This window comes from Podarcis erhardii (genome assembly GCF_964252035.2).
Source record: "Podarcis erhardii genome assembly, chromosome: 2".
In the NCBI taxonomy this organism is placed as follows: domain Eukaryota; kingdom Metazoa; phylum Chordata; class Lepidosauria; order Squamata; family Lacertidae; genus Podarcis; species Podarcis erhardii.
In genome coordinates, this window is record NC_138498.1 from 60604002 (window position 1) to 60626858 (window position 22857).

Consider the following 22857-nt stretch of genomic DNA (forward strand, 5'->3'; position numbering starts at 1 on the left):
ACTCAAAGCGATAGGGCAAGCAGGGAAAGGTTCTCTGGAGGGAATGTGAAAGTTTACATTGCTTTGTGAAGCCAGAAATTCACCTAGAGGATATTCAAATTATACCCAACCAAAGAATCTCAAATTTGGGATTTGCATTCCTATATTCTGTTGCTGACAGCAGTGGAAGACAGAAGTACCTGGTGTGCTCTGGTCCATGGGGTCACGAAGAGTCGGACACGACTAAACGACTGAACAACATGCTGTTGCCATACTACATAACAGCCTTCCCTCGTATAAACACTGCTATTCATGAAAATATTATAAGAATAAGATTCTTTTGGCTCCTTTTAACTCAGAACTTCTTTTGTAAGACTAACTTTTGGAGAAGTTCTCCAAACTGGTGTTCTCTGGATGCTTTGGACTATAATTCCCTCCACCCCTGACTATAGGCTATGCTGGCTGCGGCTGATGGGAGCTGAAGTCCCAGACATCTGGAAGGCACCAGGCTGGGGAAAGGCTGGACCAGTGTGTAAGATAAAGAGGCAGGGGTCTTCCCTGCTGAAGAGCAGCATGAAAGGAGAGAAGGCGGAGGGACTCCACCTACAGCTGATCAGCCTTTAACGACATGGAGGAGAAGGCAGTGGTGAGAACCAGGTGGCTCCAGCCTTCTTAAACAGAGTTTTTGGCAGCAGTCAGATGCTGGAAACAATGCCTATGGTTCCCTACCTTGCTGCTTCCTGCGTCTGGACCCTTGGCTTCGTGATCATTTCCTGACCTCTGGATTGTCCGACTACATGGACTGCTGTTTGCCCTACCCTCAGAATGGAGCTGACTTTGGATGCTGACTTTGCCTCCAGGCCAGCATATCTCAGAAACCCTTCAGTATCTTCTGTATGCTTGGCCTTACATTCCACCGAGTTCTGCACACTGCTGCTCAGCAATGGGACTATGACAACAGGGAAGACATCTTGGTCTGAAAGCGAGGGGATGAAAGATCTGTGTTTCAGAGATGCCCTCAGTTCCATTTCTACCATAGGGTTGACATTTCAGCCTGCCCAAGTTGCTTGGGTGTCTTACAGCCAGACTTCAGGCCTGCTTTCAACTTTTCAGCTGATAGAGGTAAGGAAGAGGAAGTAGCACAAGCAGTAAATTTGATTCCTGCAGGCCACAAATAGTCTGATGTCTGGTGTGCATGCAGGTGGATGTCCCAGATAGAAGGGAGTCTGTGTGTTGTATCATTTGAGTGAAGCTGAGAGACACATGCATGAACTGGAAAGGTGTGAGGCTGTTCTTTGATCATGAACTCCTCAGCACAGGAATGACCAGCTTCCTGAGGTCAAACAGAATGAGCAAAGCAGGTGTGATGCCTACCTGAATTTACCTACAAGGATTTGACCCCTGCATGGTTGTTTTGATAGTGAGCAATATTTGCTAATTCTAGGGGTGAGTTCATTGGTAGCAACATAAAAATAATGTATCTATGTAGATTGTGGTGTATCTTGCTATAACACCTGAAATGGCAGGGTTGTAAAACTGTCCCAGTCATGATGATACAGTACTGGGTACACTTTACTATTAGCAGGATTATACTGTGCCACAAAGTGATATATCTCAAGTGATTCACTAATAAGTTTCTTCAATCTACACCTAAAATAAAATCTGTAAAGAAAAACATTCACCTGATTTTAATACATTTATCTTTTCTCTCCTGAGAAGAGGTTCGGAAGAGATGAAGATGGGACTCTGTCAGTCTTTTGTGCAGTAATTTCTTTCTGTTAGCTCTTTCTGGCAGGCAAAGATTTCTTGGTGATTGGTTTTTGTGTGTTTTTGACATGCATCTCTTTTGCTTCTCAATTTGAAAGTGGGGGGAGCCCAGATAAATTAATTGAATTGTTTATCAGGAAGACACCTTTGGCATGCCATGTCTAGATTTTTTTGAGAGGAATATTGATGACTTTCCTCATCCAAATTGCTCTGTATATGGAAGGAGATTATAATTCTTCCAAAAATAGTTTTGGATAATTCAAATATTCTCCAGTCCTTTGTGCATAAAAGTAATTTCAAAATGAGCAAGATTGAAGATAGATTTAATTCCACCCACCCCCTAGTCAGCATGGAGATTGAACACTGCTATGGGGTGAGGGATAGATTTGTCTGGTGTTGTTTCAAGGTTTATGGTGGGGGGAATGAAATGAGCAAATAATCACAGTCCTAAATTATTAACTGGAGCAAATGCTTCTTTTTTCTAGGAAGGGCACAGAAAAATAACAAACATGCTTGCATTTTGATTCCATGTGAAATTATTATATTGACAACACTTTACCTTATTTGAAATGACAGCTTGAAAGATGTATCATTCCCTCCCAGCAGCTTACATTTCTAATTTGTTCTCTAATAAAGTTTGGTTTGGAGACAGAAGACAGCTGAAGAATTAAAATGATAACAGATATGGATAGGGTTGTTCTGTATGTATCTTGAGATGTGACCCAGCAGTTCATGATTTCTTCTCCATCCCTTCTGCCCATATTCTTGCTATGTGTCTCTATTTGTCTAATAGAGAGTGATCAGAATATGGTAGGGATAGGCACACATTATTGAGCAATACATCTGATCTGTGCTTTTTTTCTGGGGGGACGCGTACCCCTAAACATTTTGTGAATCTAAGTTTGGTCTCATTGATAGGGCAGTATTACAATATGAGTGAGAAAATGAGAGTACCCCTAAACATTTTTTAAAGAAATAAAAGCACTGCCTCCAATGCTTTTGGGCTTCATTTGGTGGGAGACACACCAAGTCGGACACACACATGAATCAAGAAAGCCTCCAGAAGGGAAAGAAAGTGAATGTGTAAAGTTAGTGTCAAAATGAGCTGCTACTTGTCAACTGACTAAAAGCCTATTTGTTTCAGCTCTGATATTAAACACAATTAGTTTTAATGATATGTGCCCTTAGGAATGTCTAAGTGCTGCTGGATAAGCTGGGAGTTTGACCTTGTCAAGTTACATGAGGTGCTTTGCCCAGTTTATTGGAAATTGCTAAGCATTTGAAAGGCATACTTTGGGCTTCTGCTCTGTTCATGAGGTGTACTAATGCTTTGTTTGATAAATAATATTGGGTTGTATCCAACAAAGTTCTGCTCAGAGTAGATCCACTGAAATTAATGGTCCTGGGTTAGTCCTGTACTTTAATTTCCAGCAGTGGGAGACCTGGGACATGGACCTACCTCTGCCAGCTCTGCTGTGACAGGCCAGCTCTGCCATGTGCTCAGTTGTCATCTGGGGGCAGCCATTCCATCACTGGGAGAGAAAGAAAAAGCAGGGCTCGTTCTGTCAGCTCATTGCTGAAAGCCCAGCTCCATCAGGCATCTCCTGCCCCTTAACTGTGCCAGATAGTCAATAATAAGAACAAGTATTTAAAAATTAGTGCCCAAGTTTTATTGTTATTTTCCCCCTCCCCCTCTGTGTCCATTTCCCATTGCATGTAATCACTTTTTAGATTGTCAGCCTGTAGGCAGGGGCTGTCTTGTTTTAAATGTGTGTAAACTGCTCTGTTTGACCAAGCTGTGGGGGGCAGTGGAAGACAGGAGTGCCTGGTGTGCTCTGGTCCATGGGGTCATGAAGAGTCGGACACGACTAAACGACTAAATGACTAAACAAACAAACTGCTCTGGGAGCCTCTTATGGCTGATGCTCTAAATAAATATAAAGAGATAGATAGATGATAGATGATAGGTAGATAAGATAAAAATGGATCCCACTAAATATTCTGTCTCACACACATACTGTACACAGAATTTTTGTGGGCAATGTGTGGTCGACCTGGGCTCGATCCATGCTTCCTCATCTGGATGTGTATTTTGAGATCTCGCCATTTCCCCCTATTCTCTTTGCTTCTTTCCTTTCCTTTCCCCGTTTCCAACCTATCTCCCACTTCCCTTCTCTGAATTGGACCAGCCATTCCTAACTTAACTAACTTAACAGCCAGCTAACTAAAAATTTCATCTTCCATCTCTTGTGAGAGAAGAATCTGAATTAGCTTCTGGTTTTCCACTCAGAATCTCTTGAAAGACAGAAGTAAAAGACAATTTCCCCCATTGTTAGACCTTAAGCACTAGAAGAGAAGCTGTGCCACTTGGCAATACAATCATACTCCAGAGGCCACTCTGGGGGTGTGGGAAAAAAGGCCCGGCAGAAAAGCAATAATAGCTTAATGGTGAACAAGAGTGGCAGCTGGAGCAGTCATTTATTATAAGAAGAGGTAACTTCAAATGGGAATTGTCTCCTTAGCCTAAATAGTAAAAAGAGGAAAAAATAGTATTAAGCAGACGGAACTCTTCCCATGGCTGTATCACATGACTAAGTGTCTCTGCTCTGTACAGAATGAATGGTGGTGGTGTTGTTGGGGGTGGGTGGGTGGGTGGGGAGAGAAATAGTCCTAGATTTGTTGTTCAAAAGAGAGATCATGCCGGAGAATTAAGAAATGTCACTGAGAAACTGGTTTATGGTTTAGCACATATTCTCTTGCAATTAAGGTTAGCACCATATTCTCTTGCAATTAAGGTTAATGTAAATTTAATGCCCATGTGTACTATGAGGCCAGTTGGTTAAGCAAATGCATCATCCAGGTCCTATTTGTGCCCACGAAGAGCAGAACCATGTCTATTTCAGTCAGACTGATGGTCTTGCTGATTTTAGCTTGTGAAGCATCTCTTTCAACCCATGTTGCAGCTTTTCAAAAGAACACCTAGCAAAAGCAACCCCAAGCTGCACGGTGGCACCTTCCTCTTTTACTGACGTACATTCAGAGAGAAGGCAATACAATATGCTCTCACATGAACAGTCTTCAACCTGCTGCCATTTGGCTCTTTGGTGCAAGAGAATCAGGAAGTATTGCCTTTACAGTCAAATGTCTTCAAGATATTATCTGAAGTGATGTCAGAAAGCTAACTCAGAGTAAAGAAGGATATATCGCCCTCAGTCTAAATGGGTGGAGCGGAGCCACTGTTTTTTTACAAAATGGCACAGACAATCAGTTCTCTTTCAAACACAAAACTATAACTTGGCCCAGTCCTTCTACCAGTCAAGATATGTACCATTTCATGAAGAGGGGATCCTGGGAGGCTGAAAGTTGGGAAGCTTAGACCAGCCCCTGGAGGATCTTGGTGACTCAGGGGAAATGTCTCAAACAAGCAAACCTGTTTATTTACCATTTGCTTAATGGCAAGGTATTTGTGCTTCTGCAAAAGTGATTCCAGAGCAATACAAATCCCTTAAAGAATTCTGGCACGCTTTGCCCCCCCTTCTAGTCTCAGCAACATGAACGTATATCTGGTATACCAGCAGTCCTCAAAGGGGCAGTGCAAAAAGAAAGAGTCCATTGGGTGGTACCCAAGATTGAGTGGCAGAAGTTATAGCCCCAAACTCTTAAACAGACAAGGTGCAACAAAAAATCAAACAAAGAGGAATATCTTTAAATGCATTGGGGGAGGGGGATGCAGTGTGTGTGAGAGAGAGTCGTGTGTGTGTGTGTCAGGGGGGCTATTGACTATCTATCCATTGAGAGGCTGCAATTTGTTCCTTGGTGGAAATGACTAGAGACGGGGGGGGGGGACCCTTGCTTTCTCAAAAATTATCTTTCTTTTCCAAACACACACAGAGAAAAAATTGGATAATTTCCCAAGGCAATCTGAGGCTTGAAGAGGAGCCCACTCCCACCAGCATTCCCTGCCCCCCACAAATACTCATCCTTTACTTAACACCAAAAGAATCATTTTTCTCCTCCCTTTCCATCATCCTGGTGTCTTGCATTGCATCATGTCCCTGTCCCAGAGCCCCTGGGAGATGTAGTTCTCCTAATGGCTACTGCAGCCATCAAAGGTAGGATGAAACTCCAAAGTTCTTCTCCGGCTTGGGAAAACTTCACTGATATGTCTATAAATAAAATAAAAAAATTCCTTCCAGTAGCACCTTAAAGACCAACTGAGTTAGTTCTAGGTATGAGCTTTCGTGTGCATGCACACTTCTTCAGATACCAAGTGTGCATGCACACGAAAGCTCATACCTAGAACTAACTCAGTTGGTCTTTAAGGTGCTACTGGAAGGAATTTTTTTATTTTGTTTTGACCATGGCAGACCAACACGGCTACCTATCTGTAACATGTCTATAAATAATTTTCTGAACTCATTTTTCCAGTTGATCCAATATCCCACCTGGGAGAGGAGAACGATACCTTATCAAAGTCATGGGTAAACTTCATAATATTTGATTTGTGGGAGTTTGGTCCATAGACATTTTTAGTGCTATGTAAGAGAAAGTGGGGAAAATATTCCAGATTGGCACAATCATTCAGTGTGGTAAAGAAACACCAACACAGCTCCCCAAATGTTTCCAGTACTGGCCAGATGCTTTTTATAGGTTCTTCTATACAGTAAAGCCTTATTGCATACAGAGCCATAGAACCTATTACCAAGTATTCTGAGGAAATTAGCTAAATGGTGAGATGAGCCAGCAGGGATGAATAGAGAAAGATGGAAGAACAAGAAACCAGAAAGAGAAGTGCTGATCAAACCCTGGTAATGGTTGTAGAAGAGACTGGATTACCAGCATTGCTTAATTATTCCTGTTTCTAATACATGTACCAGCCCTTAATCTGCTAATCACATGGATTAGTTCTTTATGGCTTTCTTTCAGGTTCTTTCTTCCCAGACTTCTAAATTGTTTGAGACCTCATTAGATGCTACAACTTTTATGTTGCACACTTACCGGTAAATGGCCTTGGTACATTCAGGCATATATGAAAACACACACACACACACACACACACACACACACACACACACAGCGCAATATGGCTCCCCAGGCTCCTTTGGGAAGAAAGGTTGGGATGTAAACTTAATAAATTAATGTAATGTAATGTAATGTAATGTAATGTAATGTAATGTAATGTAATGTAATGTAATGTAAAAATGTACCAAATATTACACGATTTGGTAAATGAATGGTGTAACTTTCATGGGTCCACCCACAATGGGGATGGCATTGTCACAAGGTGTTGTTCTACAACAGCATGATAACACTAGCCCACTGACACCACTACAGTCAAAGTAATTGACGGGGTTCTGCTATATTTAATTACATATCTCTCTCTGTCTCTTTTCATACTGTCTTGTGGAAAAGGTATACACAAGCTCCATACATAGAAAAGTGCCACGCTAGACGTGGGGTGCAAATTCATTTGTCAGGGGTTTAGGAGCAGGACAATTCTGGCCCAAGGTCAAGAGCTAGGTCTAGTTTCATGTGTATGCCACAGACTGACGAGCCCCCAAATTAATAACAGCTTATAAATGCAGTCAAGATCAGGAACAGGGTTAGGGATCATAAATGCTGTCAATATCATCTTTATATACCCACAGAACAAGCAAGAGTGATCAGAATGATACAAGACACAGTGACCACAGAGTTCCAGGATGCAATAAATAGAATTAAATGTGCCAGCAGTTAAATAATCAGGAGCCAGGCATGCAAAGCTTCAGGAGGAAGGTACAATAACTTGAGAAGAAAACTAGAAGCTCAGCACCATGGGAATGGAGGTATGAGGAAACTTTTGATACCAATAGTCACTGAGTGAAACTCCAAAGGGTTTAACCCCTAACTCCCCATGACTTCCCCCTTATTTTTTTAAACAACAAAATCTTTTAAAAGGGGGGGGGGGGGGCGGGGAGATTTTGTCTCTAGCCACAACCAGATAGACTTCTCTTCAGGCCTCTAGGTATCTGAGGAAGATGGGCACAGATAATTTAATCTACAGGCATATTTTGCAATAGATAAAAACAGTTGTATCCACAGGGAAATTAGAATAAAAAAGATATTCAAATATAAAAGAAAATAAGATATTTCTAAGCATGCTAAAAGCCACATTTTCTTCATCTGAAGAGCAGGCACATATTTGCATAGTTATGAGAATTAAGTATATAGTTCAAATCAGAAACAGATTTATATTTTTAGAGTCTAATCTGAAATTGACTATCTTTGCCAAATTTCTAGAATTTATCAACAAACCTATTTTATACCAATGTTCATGGCATCTTGAACCCTCTGTGTAGTACAATGTGACAAAGTTGTAGGTCATGCTCTAAACTGCCAACCATGACCTTAGTTGGCCTGTGGTAGTTCGACTAAATTTGCCAGGGTCTTCTCCCAGTTTTGCTACTATTTATCTGAAGATCCTCTAGCAGCATTGTACATAAAAGTAGAAAGGTTTGCTTTTGAATTACATGCAGTGAGAAGCATAAGCCCTGCTGCAAATCTGGTTATGTAAACCACGTGAGTCTAGCGGCAAGCTCGATTATGAAGAACTGCATCCAGTTGAGTCTATCTACGGTAATTATAACCCATTAAAAAAGTAATTTCTGTTCATTATATTAGATTGTCATAAAACAACAGAACTAAATAAAATGCTCATCAATATGATATGAGTGAATTATATGAAAGAGATTATGAGGCATAATTCTGCTGAGTGTTTAAAGGGCTAAAATATAATGGAAGTTAAGAGATTTCCACTTGAGCAATGTGATTTCTCCTCTCCATCCCACCCAGTAGCCTCCAATGCACTTCCAAAATCTGCTCTGGAAGGTTGGGACACACACAGATTTGAGAGTTATGGGGCTTCATGGAGAAGGAAAGGAATAAATCCTATTGGCTGAGCAGATGTGTGCATATGTACTATTGAATGCTATCCACATACATTTTTAACATGAAAGATAAATATTGATCTTTCTATAGTTATTGTTAACTATAAGGGTCTGCTAAATTAAACTTCCTGGTTTTCATAATGATGTCTTTTTATATACCGCCCAGAACCAACATTGTGTTTGTATAAGAGAAGCAAAAAATTCAAAATTTTGTACAAATTTTCTAGCTCCACAAGATCACCATAATTAAAAATAATACATTTGTTATTCTATAAGGTGCTGCTGGGCTCTTTGTTAGTCTTGCTTTATATATCCTTACTGGTCCTGTGATAATCTGAGCAAATCAGCTAATGATACCCAGGGAGAAAGGTGTACCAAAAGGTAAGAGGTCAATGAAAACTCAAGAAAGGTCAAAGGAAGAAAATTGGCTCATTAAAATCTTTAATCATAGAACTGCAAGTTTGGAAGGGACCATGAGGATCATCTAGTCCAACCCCCTGCAATGCCGGAAGATGCAGCTGTCCCAGATGGGGATCAAACCTCCAACCTTGGTGATAACAGCACCACAAGCTAACCAACTGTCAGTCATTGAAGGTCTTAACTGGCTGGTTCATACATGAGAAATTATTCATTTAATTACCCATATCATTCCTTTAAATAACAGATACTAATGATATGCCGTATTCTGCATGTGTGACTGCTTATACGAACAGTCCTTTATACAACTGGACGTGGAGTAGACAACAACTACAGTCTACAGTATCTACATAAGTTGGTGGAAATAACTAACCTTTCCTATACTTTGACCTGGCTCCATAGTGCACTGGTCAGGCATTTGCCAAGGCTCAAAAGTGCCACCATTTTCATTCTGCATTGCATGCAGTGTCCAAAAAGATGAGACAGAACGAGACAGCCTTTAGGCTGATATTCAGCTATGTTGTCCTCAGAGTAGACCTACTGAAATTAATGGCCCTAACTTAGACATGATTATTAATTTCAATGGGTCTGCTCTGAGTAAAGTGTCATTGAAGACTACCCTTAGTTTGCACACTCCATTTATTTCATAATAATAGAGTCCATAAAGAGTGTCTCATCTGAAGTTCCTCAAAATCCTGGCACTCACACTGCCTGCACATTTCATAGAAAGGTAACTATTCTGGAGGACTGTATTCAGCCTCATCAAAATCTTGGGTGACTCCAATCCCCCGCAATTCGCAGGGGGAGCTGGATAATTTTATTTTCACAATAAAGAAGTACAATTTATCAGCTAAATCTGGTAGCTAAAATCTGATTTCAGAAAATTGATGTTTGCAACTTCTTTGTTCTCTCCCATATATAGAGCAGAAGAACGAAATTTTCTACTACTGTAATAATGGAGAAAATGACTTTACCAGTTGGGAAAGCCTAGATGATATTTACTCTTGTATGAAAGTGCTGCACTCCCCTGCAGATTAATAAATACCGTACTTATGCTTTCTGGACTCACAACGCTGCCTTTGCTTACCCATCTATTTAATGCTCTACACAGCACACAGCCCCCACCTCCCACTTTTGGCTGTGTATCATTTGGTTTCTTTCCTGGTTTTCTTAAAATTGGAATCGAATTTTGCTGTTCATTATGTCTGGTTTTGTATTGTATATACATTTATAATGTTGGCTTTGTATATCAAGATGTTGCTGAATCACAGTTCCCCTCATCCTTGGCCATTGGCCACACTGGCTGGGCTGATGGGAGCTGAAGTCTAAAAACATCCAGAGTCACAGGTTTCCCATCACTGGTCTATAGAGATCAACAATGAACATTAAACTGACAGGGTTGCAGTTTTGATTAAACAACTTTGGTTGTACAGTTTAGTGTGACACACATCTGCAGATGCACAACTCCAGAAGGAAGAGATAAGAGTGTGACAGATTTGGTCACAACTTTACTGAGGACCTATAGAAAGGGATGCAATAATTAAACCCCAAAGACAAACCTTACCTTCCAGTATGGACAGAACAAAGGAAGTGCATTAATGCCACTTCTCCTTCAATAAATTGATCCCACAGTGGCTTAGATCTGGAAATTAAGCCAGTGTTCTGTCTCTCATTTCCATCCATACACTTCCTTGAGAAGAAGGTCTAGGGCTCAGCTGGCAATGAGCTGCCATACTTCAGGGCAACCTGATGCTCACCAAGACCAAGCAATCTTCCCAGCTAACTTTGCAGATGGCCCAGTTCCATGTGATGTATTAAGGGCACGCTCCCTTTTCCTATACCTTCCTAGAAAATGCCTTTGAGGGAGCAAGGTATTTCCTTTATGTTTCCATATCACCTCTCCATTTCAACTTTACTCCTCCTGCTTGTTGTGAGATATGGTTGAGAGTGTCAATAAGGCAAGGCATGCTGTCCTTGGTCAGGCTTTTTTCTTCACCTTGCTGCCTTAGGACTAAACCAGACAGAGGCTTAAGAATGTCACCTTTAGCTTCTAGCTTTTCTCAACATACAAAATCCGAGCCATTGCATAGGGACTTCGGCTGCAAGCCTATGCACACTCTCCTAGGAACAAGTTCCATTGAATTTAGAGAGACTCACTTCACTGTAGTGATGTCTAAGCATGTGGTCATGACTGTTATCCCTCCAACTGGGATGAAGTAGAATTCATCCCTTATTCATTCCTCGGCAGTGGGTTGAGAGTTGTTTCATAGTGCACTGTTGGATCTCGGTGGGGAAGCTAAGCTGCTGCTTGCTTCAAAAGTGTGATAAGAGTCAAGATTCTATAGCAGGCAGGCAGGGGGGGAGGCAAGAGAGCAGCCCCATCAGATGGGCAGTTTTCTTCAACATTACTGAAATTGTACTACAGATGTTGTGTGTTTCAAAGACTCTCTCATCCAGAACGCCCTACCTGGGAGATAGATTGTGGCAAATGACTATGTAAAGGGTAAATCACACCCATACACTGCGTGCAGGACCAAGGAGTTTATAGTTATGTCCAGCCTGGAGAGAAATAGCACAGGAGCTATGACTCAATAAGAGGATAAAAATATTATTGATTGTTCACAAGATTTTCTTCTCAACTCCCAGCATCAGAGAAAACAGATGACCTGATTTTCTTCTCACTTCCCTCATGTGACTCAGGAGTGATGACTTAAGTTAGTACATTGATTATAATCAGCTGGCTGTGGTGTTAGGGAACCAGCTCCTCACTTTTCCACTTTACTATGCCATCAGCTGTAAATCTGTCTCCCAGAGTTCAGCGAAGTGCAAGGCCGCATGATGGAGCTGCAACGTGCTCAGTTTTAAATATCTGGTGCCTTTTCTTTGCTGCTTTCCTTGTTCTTTTCTAATAGGACTTCCAGGTTTCAGATATATTACTCCTACATAAAAGGGCCCACAGGAGGAAGAGGAAATGGGTTGCTAAAAGAAATACACCATGCTAGTGCCAGCGCTGAACCAACCTTGAGGCCACAATATATTACAGCAGCTTGATAGCAACTCATTGTTCTGTTTCTTCTCTGCCAAATTTTGTGTAGGAGTCAGACAAATAGCTCACCTTTACCATGTGTAAGGTAAAAGCTTTAAGACTATTTCCTGTTAATGCTGTTCCTAACAACATGCCCAAAATGGTCCTAGAAAAATGGAAAGGGGGCCATTATTGCATCAATACCGACAATGCAACAGAAAGGTCGTGAATTCAGTGAACCTTATCACTGAGTGAGAAACATCCACTATTGACACTCACATACTGTTTATTTGTCAGAACCATCAGCTGTAAGTGATGCAGATCTGGGCATGCCACACAGCAAGAATGGGGTCCTTGCATGCAGCTTATTATCTCTGCCTTATGCAGCAGCAACAGGTTCTACTTTTTTTTTTTATGCATCTCAGCAATTAGAGCAGTCGAACTGGGGCACCGCTGGGTTTTGTCAGCAATAAGGTGGAACTAAGGCTGTGCAATGGGTAAGGGGCTCAGAGTTTGGCCAGTCTGCTATATCTGCCATGGCAATGCTATCAGGTTGTTTGTTGATCTGTCCATCACCTTCATAAAATAACCTCTCTGTGAGTAAACAAAGCCTTGACAGTTGCTTACTGCTTACAGTTGTTTATTGAATTTATATACCGCCCTATACCGGGAGGTCTCAGGGTGCTTCATATTGTCCTTGATCATGGCTCAGCAAGGAGTTAGTATCCTTATCAGTTATGCCCTTCACTACTGAGGTGAAAATGAAGTACTTTTTCAAGCCCATGTTACTTCTGCAGAGAAGTAACCAATTGTCTTGTTGACTGTGCAATCAGGTCCCAGCTTCTGGGAGCAGCCTTCTCACACTCAGCAGCCTTCTCATCTACAGACATGCCCTCAACACATGGGCAGCAAGGGGGCAAGACCGGCATGGGATATGATGGTGGAGCAGGGCTAGAACATGCTCCTCTTCTCTCTCTCCCTGTGATCTTCATTGAGTGGAGAAAATGAGGAATGAAAACGCCTAATGAATCCATGCTGAACAACGAACCCATGATCATCAACCAGAAGTAAGGTGGAATATAGAAAAGACCAATGAGCCAGAGAATGGAGAGTTTAGCTAGAGCACATAATATGCCTTCATGTGTTAAACAAAATCTAGAGTATTACAGAATTCCAAAGTTATCACACGTTTATGTTATGTAGGTAATTTAATAATATGAGTCAATCCTGTGCAGCAGACATTTCAAGCATGAGAATGAGTAGCAGTCATTACATGGCATACTGTTACAATGGAAAGGTCACTTTCATATCGGTAAAATGTCCAAGGTTGGAGGGGGGGGTTGGGGGTGAGTGCAGATGAAAATCTTTTCACAGTGCTTCCTAGGTCATATTTGCCAATATAATGACAATATTTTTTTATTTTATTGTTGTGGCAATCCACTGCATTGGGAAAACTTCTATAAATAGGAACCCTAAAGCTATGCCCTATAATGGAAAGTCTTGTGATAAAGTTGTCCATTTAGCAAAGTTTGGCTGGGGGGGAAAGCTTAGCATGTCAGGGATATATAAGAAGAAATAATATAAGCAACAATAAGACTATGAAACATACTAAGAACATAAATATTGTTGTCGTTACTATTCGTTACCCTTCACCCTAAGGTCCCAGGGTGGGTTGGAGCAATTAAAGCACATGTTCTCAGTGCTTAAGGAATTGGAGTAGTAAACATGTTTACCAAGTAAAAGACAAGGCTTAGGGAGTGTGAGTGTGGTGCGATAAGAGTAGGAGTCAATGTGATAAGGAAAAGCCCATTAGATCATTACTGGCAATTTGGCAGAGATCCAAAATGGATACAAATCATATAAAAGATCCCATGTTACTCCATGAAGGAACTCATTCCCGCATCACCATAAAGGGTATCTCGTACCATTAGAGGCTACCCACCCACATCTTTAGTCTTGAGAAAGCTCACCTACGAACATGCTTGATCAATCTGTCTAGAAAGGCTTTATGCTGTGTTGGGATGTTTTCCTTAATTTTTGTAAAGACGTTAGATTATTAGAACAGGGATATGACCATGTGAAGTGTAATGGAACAAATATATATTGTTGTAAAAGTGTGAATAAAGCAATTAAAATGGCATTCTGTGTCTATCCTTCTTGGGTTGGCTAGAATGGGGTTCCTGATGTCAATCTTGGTGCAGTCCTTGGAGGCTGGACCTGCTGTCTCTTCAGCAAACTCCACCCCATGTCACCTCTACAGTGGTCCTTTGGCAAATAGGAGGTGCTGCTGGTCTCCTCCCACATTTGTTCCTGATATAGATCTTCACGCCCCACTTCTTGCCTGGTGTGTAGGCACTATTTTGTAGTTTGCCTCAGATGCCAAAATGTATTGGGCCAACCCTGGTCATGAGTGTGAGTGTGTACCAGCAGTAGCTGGTGAAAGTTCATAGAGCAAGAAGTGAGAAGATGCAGTGTGAACAGGGAGATCTAAGGGGAGCATGAATCAGAATATTTACAGTAAGTGATAAGAATCAGGGTTTTAGCATGTTGGCATTTGCCCTTTGGAATGCCTTCCTGTGAAATATGTGAGAGGCACCATCTCTGTTGTCTTTTCAGTGCCTACTGAAAACCTTCTTTTAAGCAGATATTTTTCCCAGTCTCCACTGATATTGTTTTGAGTTGTTTTATCAATTGTGCATTTGCCACCCTAGGCTCCTTTGGGATGAGGGGTGGGATATAAATTAATGGATTTCTCCTCAATATTTGCTAAGATCTGTAAGATTCTAAGGAAAACAGCAAAAAATCATGACTATGTAATTTCATAATAAGAAACACATTGGGTTATCTCTAACTAGTGCCTCCTGAGACTAGACCCATTGAAATCAATGAACCTAAGTCAGGCATGGCCAAACTTGGCCCTCCAGCTGTTTTGGGACTACGGCTCCCATCATCCCTAGCTATCAGGACCAGTGGTCAGGGATGATGGGAATTGTAGTCCCAAAACAGCTGGAGGGCCAAGTTTGGTAAGTTATACATGTCTATTAACTTCAATGGGTTTACTCTGAGTAGGACCAGCATTGGGTACAACCCATTGTAAACACTAGCTAGAACTGAATTAACAAGGCAAAAATGAACTACTATATTTCAGATCAAATGTGTTTCATTTGTATAAATATATCCCTTTCAGCTGAAAAGCCCCCAGACTATTCTTTATGAAGAATATTATATAAATATGATGAAGTAGCCATAAAATGATATCAAAATAATTCCATCAACTAAAGGCAAACTGGGGGAAGAACATACAATTCTTCTTTCATCTATAATCTAGTTATGTGCAAGCTTATAATGAGATCCTGCACAGTCAGGCGAAACAGAATCACAGAAAATGTATTGTTTAGCATTGAAACCCAATGTGCTTCCAGACGAAAGCCAGTCACTTTGGGTAGAGCAGGAATTAGTCAGTTTTCTCACTGCTTTTGAGTGTCACAGGAGGAGATTTTGTATTTCAACTTTTGCCAGGAGTAGGATAATCAATATATTTGATTCCAGATATAAAGCATGAATAAAATGGCAATAAGTCCACAGCCAGACTTGTGGTTCTGGCTGGGGAATTAGCCTTCCAATAATAGAGGGGCTGTGAGTTGGGGGGCCCTCAATTGCCTGAGACATGGAGGAAAAGGGACCAAATGTATCAGTGCCAATAGAGAGAGAGGCCAGCGGCTTCTTTAAGTCTGTAGCCTCCCTCCCAAAACAGCTGCAGTAAACCAGTCACCAGAGATGTCATCACCAAGCCCCTATTGCCATGGCAACACAGCTGCTACCATATTGACTATGGGCAGGGCTTAACAGGAATTCTTCCCCCAGGCTGCCATTGTGGGGATGGGGCAGCTTGGTGGGAAGGGGAGCGGAGTTCCAATCTCCATGCCTGGGATAGAATCTAAATAGTGAATTTCATTTTATTGTGCACAACATCTGGGAGTGGTCTTGCAAGGCCAAAGGAAACAAGTTCACAAGTTCAGGAAATGATGAGGTGCAGGTGGGGGGAGTGGAGAAACCTCCGACTTTTGCTTGGCTAAGAGTCACATCCATTGTTCCACTCACTTTTACCTCTGACCCTGCTCACCCACAGGAATATGGTGCCCCATAGTTTCCTCATGAGGGGATGCAGCCCTCAGATTTACAAAAAGCTTCCTCACCCCTACTATAGAGGAAATGGCTTGTCCAGCCAAACCTATTACTGTACTATGGTCACCAGACTGAAATCACAACTACCTTTGCTACTTGTCATTCTGACTCCTGTTCTGGGCTTCTGGAAAGAAATGAAGCAGACTGCCGGTCAAATTTATGTGGTTTTGAAGTCAGCGGGGCAATATTAATTTTCAAAGTAGTTGTAAAGAAAGTAAGTAGTGGAATAAAATGGCCCATTATGCTTGAAGTAATTACTTTGATGTCATCTCGGCTATGCACACACACCATGGATAACATGAAATGCTAATTCATTTATGTTGTCTCCCTCTCATTCCAAAGATATAAAAAAAGCTTTCGTGATGTTTAAAAGCATGCTGACCTTGCATCCTCTTTTTCTTAGTGTTAATCACATTACGGTGTAAGAAGTTATTACATCTTGCAACTTCTCATACTACCAAACAACACAGATGGACTTTAGGGGCATAGAGTCACAGCTAGCGATGGTGGGCACAATTTCTCGGTGGAATCTCCTGGAGTAGGGCAAATGGGTCCATCTCTGGTTGAAGTCACATAAGAACACAGGAAGAGACTGCTGAATCAGGCCTATGGCTCATCTAGTCCTAGTCTTACAGCGGCCAACCAGATGCCTGTGGGAAACGTGCAAGCAGGACATGACTGCAACAGCGTTCGCACATGTGTAAGACACTTGCATTTGTGTTCACTCAAGTTCATTCCATTTCATTTCCACATTACATTGGTACCTCGGGTTACATACACTTCAGGTAACATACATTTCAGGTTACAGACTCCACTAACCCAGAAATAGTACCTCGGGTTAAGAACTTTACTTCAGGATGAGAACAGAAATCGTGCTCCAGCGGTGTGGTGGCAGCGGGAGGCCCCATTAGCTAAAATGGTGCTTCAGGTTAAGTACAGTTTCAGGTTAAGAATGGACCTCCGGAATGAATTAAGTTCTTAACCCGAGGTACCACTGTAATCTGCATGGGTGGTGGGGATGAAATCTGCATGGGAACTCACATTTAAATACACGTGCCCCTCCAAAACAAACAAAACCATTGCTTTTCTAAACATACAGTATTATATCTGAAAAATACCCATTTTAAAATGCATGTTGAAGCAAAGCTTTTTCTTCAGCCAAGCACTATGTTGGAACATTCAGGAAGAGCTCAGTTCCAACAAGCACATTGGTCCAAAAGTTCTGCTCATATTGGAATTCACAAAGATCCAATTCCTCAATTATTCCTACCACTTTGCACGTGCACACACTGCTCTCTGAGTGGATATTTTCTGCCAACATGCCCCATATGTATTGGCAGTGATTCTATACATACAGAGCTGCACTCGCTGCATGTAAAGGACTGACTATATTTCCTCATGACAAAATAGCACACAACAAAATAAATATATTATAAAAATGTGTTAAATGAGGTGAAGCCAATTGGTAGAATTATAGTCTGCATCTAAACCAGAAATGAGCAGTGCAGGACTTGGTTTTGCATATACATTATTCCAGGAATGTTATGACAGGCAGAGCAGTATTCAACCCGCCAGGTGGTTTAACATATGCCTTGTTGACATGATTCTATAAACTCTTATGTCCATTGAAGCTTATGCCATTATAAATGTGTTAGGCTGCAATCCTAATGCTAGTTACTTGGGAATAAGTCCCATTGAATTCAATAGGACTTACTTCTGAATAGGCATGGTTTGGATGGTATTAGTCATTAAAATGCCACAGACTCCTTGTTATTGCTTTTGCTACAATGGACTAACACAGCCTGCTATAGATATACTTAGGAAGATTGATTCTTTTTTCTCTTCTGTGGACGCTGTTTCCTATATTCACTCTTGTGCAGGGGGTTCTTATTCACTACAACAGAACAATAGTTGTTAGCACAATTCATCAGTCTTCCCTGAAAATGGATCAAAATGTACACATGTCTGTTTTCTTGAATTTAATCAGCAGAATCAAATCTGGATAATCTGTGGTTGCATGTCTGGTTAAAAATAGTAGCAAAGAAGAGAATTTAAACATCACTGACTGTGTGATAGAGGAAAAACAGACTCCAGACAAAACCCATCTTAATTTATTTCCCCTAGTTTTATTGGGAGAGAGGTAGAATTTAAGCAAACTTAGATGCACAAAAGCTCTTTTTTTGGTCTTTTATGTAGTCAGCATCTTATCCAAATAAAGTATGCCATAAGTAAGGCAAAGCTATATTCTTCTGGCCACCTAACTTTCCTAGGAGTTTGTTCTATGTTTTGCAATTTATGTAAAATACTTTTTTTCATACTCTGTGAATGCTAGGATAATATGTGGAAGCCCAATCACAAAAGGCTTACAGTTACAATTGATCAGGACCACAACATGGGGGGGGGGCGTTCAACCCCTTCCCCTGCACTTCATGGTTCCCATCTTGGCTTCCCCAAACCAAAACTGCTATTCATTCATTCATTCATTCATTTAAAAGACATTTAAATGTCTCCAGTTGGGCTCTGACATGGTTCCTGCTAAATGAGGTTTGCGCAAATCATATGGCATGTTATCGTAACTGTAAGCCAGATAATTAGTTAATTTGGCATGTAATACATGTAATATGGACTAGATGACCCTCAGGGTCCCTTCCAACTCTACAATCCTATGATTCGCTTTGTTCTGCCTCCCATTAGTGGCTATATTTTGACCAAATTGCTAGGTATAGCACTTTCTTTTAATACGACTGCATTTTAAAGATTCACGTGATATTTTTCACATGATCACAGCCCTGGGAGAGCACGCAGGGAAAGTAAACACGAGCAAAACACCTCTTTCTTTAAGGGATATCTGCAAGCAAGTGGTTTGGTATTCTCCCTGGATAGATTTTTTTCCTCATGGATAGCTGAACCCAGATAGAACTGACTTCTCCTCAGGGACAGCATAATATGCCAAAACCTCTAAATAAAGAAATCAATGTCCTCGACCAACTGTTTGGTAAGGAATATAGTTTTTAAACATGTAGGCTTCGCGACTTACATCAAGAATATTTATTTTATTTAACAACATGTATATATTGCTTGATTGTAATAAAACTTCTAAAGTGTGTACAAGAAATATTAAAATTAGCAGTTAAAAGCAGTTAAAAACATGTGTTTAAAAATTTAAAAGATAATTTAACAGTAAAATATTAAAACACAATGGGACTTTCCCTCCTCCCCCCCCCAAAAAAAATCTAGAGAACCCCCATAGCAGCATGTTGGGAAAGGAGAGGGTTCAGCAAGTGGAAATGCTTGTGTGAATGGAACAAATGGAACAACAGAATACTGAATTCCTCCCTTTGTGCATAAAAAACCAAGCTGAAATATAGTATAGTAAGTATAGTATAGTATAGTATAGTATAGTATAGTATAGTATAGTATAGTATAGTATAGTATAGTATAGTATAGTATAGCTTGTGGTCCTCTAGATATTCCTGAACTATAATGCCCATAATTCATGAATGTTGGTCTTGCTGCCTAGGGATGATGAAAATTAGAGTTCGGCAGCACCTGGAAAACAGAATCAAGCATGGCACTACAAAAGAAGCACTGAAGTCATCTACACTGAAACATATTCTAATATTCACTCCAAATACAGTGGTACCTCAGGTTAAGAATTTAATTCATTCTGGAGGTCTGTTCTTAACCTGAAACTGTTCTTAACCTGTTCTTAACCTGTTCACCACTTTAGCTAATGGGGCCTCCTGCCGCTGCACCGCTGCTGCACAATTTCTGTTCTCATCCTGAACCAAAGTTCAGTCTGTAACCTGAAGCGTCTGTAACCCGAGGTACCACTGTATTAGTGGACTGGCATGAAATGGGGATGCTCCTCCAAAGCTGCTAAGTAGATACCATCACAGCAACATGATGAGAAATTTACAAGGCGGATATACCTTTGAGTATTTCATTCCCAGCTGTGGGGAAATCAGTTTCAAGATGAGCCATCTTTATCCATTCATGTGGCAATAACCCTTTCTTTCAAAGTTAGTGACCAATTACATATGCTCAGTGAGAGGACCATTATATGACGAAAAATTGTAGTTCACAACTGCAATAATTTTGAGCTGCTTAATTCCCATTGGGAATGAGATAGATGTCAAGCATGGGATCAGAATGTCTGTCTCTTAGAGTCACTGACTGACATTCCATGCATGAAATGATCTAATCCTTTCTAGACTCATTTTTCTAAATGGATTTCAAAACGTTTGGGGCAGTGACTCTCACATTGTATTTTGTGTGTGTTAGATCTCAAAGTAGCTGTTTTACTACAAAGGAATTTCAGAAATAGACTGGAAAGAGAAGCTGCTGAATTACAACTTATCACCAAACTCAAAACAATGGAGAAACCTGGTCTGAACAAAGACCTTGGATTCTTATCTCATTATACATGACAAAGCCATTTTTCACCTTTTCACCCCTTGCTTTTTCCTGTAAGACCTATTGCAGTCGTTAAGAGTCGTCAACAGGCTCATCACAGCTATCTGCCAATCACCCATTCCCACCACCCTTCTGAGTAATACCCCTCCCCACCTTCTCACTATATAGAAGGGTCTGGAAACTTCTGTTTCAGTGTATCTGAAGAAGTGTGCATGCACACGAAAGCTCATACCAAGAACTGACTTAGTTGGTCTTTAAGGTGCTACTGGAAGGAATTTGTTTTGTTTAATCTTATACCATTTTAATCATATTTCTTCCCCACTTTCAATGATAGCTTTCCTGTTTTCATAACCCCAAATCTCAGTATCTTCATAAAGACTATCCTTTGACAGTGTCCTGTCTTTGCACACCAAGTCCAGTGATAAGAGGGACCAGGCTATTTCGAGAACAAGATGAGAGCTCTCAGCATCACAGGGTTTGTCATTCAAGAAGTATATGTCACACAATCAGCCAGCTATGAACAAGCAACTGTGAACTAAAGAGCTGTAGTGTGAAGCATAAAGACAAGGTGACCCAAATAATACTCTTAGGGATATAAGGGGAAGTCTGACCTCCCACACAGAAAGTCCTCACCTTGAATCATAGGCTACCTCTGCATAACTGACACATTTTTTAAAAAAGCATAACTGACACCATTGTTAAAAATATGCATGCAGAGTATTCTGTCTATTATTTATTGTTATTAATTAAATTTCTTCTTCTTCTTTGGAGTTCTCTCAGAGCCGAGTAAGATTGTCTTCTATAAACACGGTTTTAACTGTGGAGGCCAATTCTGGATCCACACGTCCTTCCACAGTGGGGATATTGGTTTCCAAGTGGGAGTTGATCATGGTGAGTGTTTGCCAAGCGTGCCTTCCTCTTAGCACATTTCTCCCTTGCGTCCTGAGTTCGAGTGTCTTCAAAGCCCATGACACCTTTGGTAAAGGCTGTTCTCCAACTGGAGCGCTTGCAGGCCAGTGTTTCCCAGTTGTCAGTGTTTATACTACATTTTTAAAGATTTGCCTTGAGAAAGTCTTTAAACCTCTTTTGTTGACCACCAGCACTGCGCTTTCCATTTTTAAGTTCGGAATAGAGTAGTTGGAAATACCTAACATAACAACAACAAAAACCAATAACCCACCCCCCACAAACACATTTAAAAGGCCATAGATTGTTTGATCAGCCCAAAGCCTGTTTATATAGAGAGAAAAATGCCTAACAAAAACATGTAGTATAGGTGCCAGGCAAGTCTCCCCGGGGAGAGCATTCTACAAACATGGAGCCACCATAGAAAAGGCATGTTCTTGTGCTGCCATCCTCCGAACCTGTCGTGGAGGGAGCACACGAAGCAGAGACTTAGATGGTGACTGCAGGGTCCAGGTAGGTTCATACGGCAGATGCAATGAAAGGCATTCTTTAAAAAGGAGCCTGTGAGAGAGGATGCTACAGTTAATAAGTCACCCAACAAGAGGGTGGCAAGATGTCCTGCTTTACAGAGGACACACCTGCGTTTTGAAGGGTTGTCTCATTTATATCCAGTTTCAAGATAAAGAATGATGGAAAAGGAGAGAAGGAGCCTTGCAGTTGCCCACCAACAGTCAGCAGCACCCTGGTCAGCACATTAAGCAGGCACACAAGTCATCTGGTGTCTTCCCCATTATGGTGAAATACAGGGTTTTTTTCAGCCAGAACTCAGTTCTGGCACCTCTCATCATTGCCACTATAAATGAACAAGGGAGGCAGTCATGGTGTGTTCCAGCATCTCTTTTTCTAGAAAAATAGCACTGGTGAGCTATATTGTGTTACAGCAGTTATAAATTCAGGCAGATGGTATCTGCAACTTCTGGATCGCAGAACTCAGCAGAACTACTGGGCTTTAATTTTTATATGGAAAGCTGGGGATGCTAGCTACCAAGCACCTTAGATCAGCACACTCAATAGTTTTGTTTTTAATGGAAGCCATTCCTCTTACCTTTGTAGAAGGAATGGTATTTGGTAAGTTTCACAGCTTGTTTTCATGTTCTTTAGACAAAAATGTGGCACACGCTCTCAGCTTACAGCTACAAATTTAAGCAACTAAGAGATGAAATTTGATAAAAGATG

The 22857-nt window shown here is 41.0% G+C and overlaps 1 long non-coding RNA gene across 1 annotated transcript; it reads left to right on the forward strand.

Annotated features, from left to right (window-relative positions):
- The first annotated feature begins 21087 nt into the window (after window positions 1-21087).
- Window positions 21088-21786, forward strand: LOC309335412. The gene is made up of 2 exons (XR_014153485.1): window positions 21088-21283; window positions 21487-21786. It is a non-coding gene; the product is annotated as an uncharacterized lncRNA (long non-coding RNA).
- The last annotated feature ends 1071 nt before the right edge of the window (window positions 21787-22857 follow it).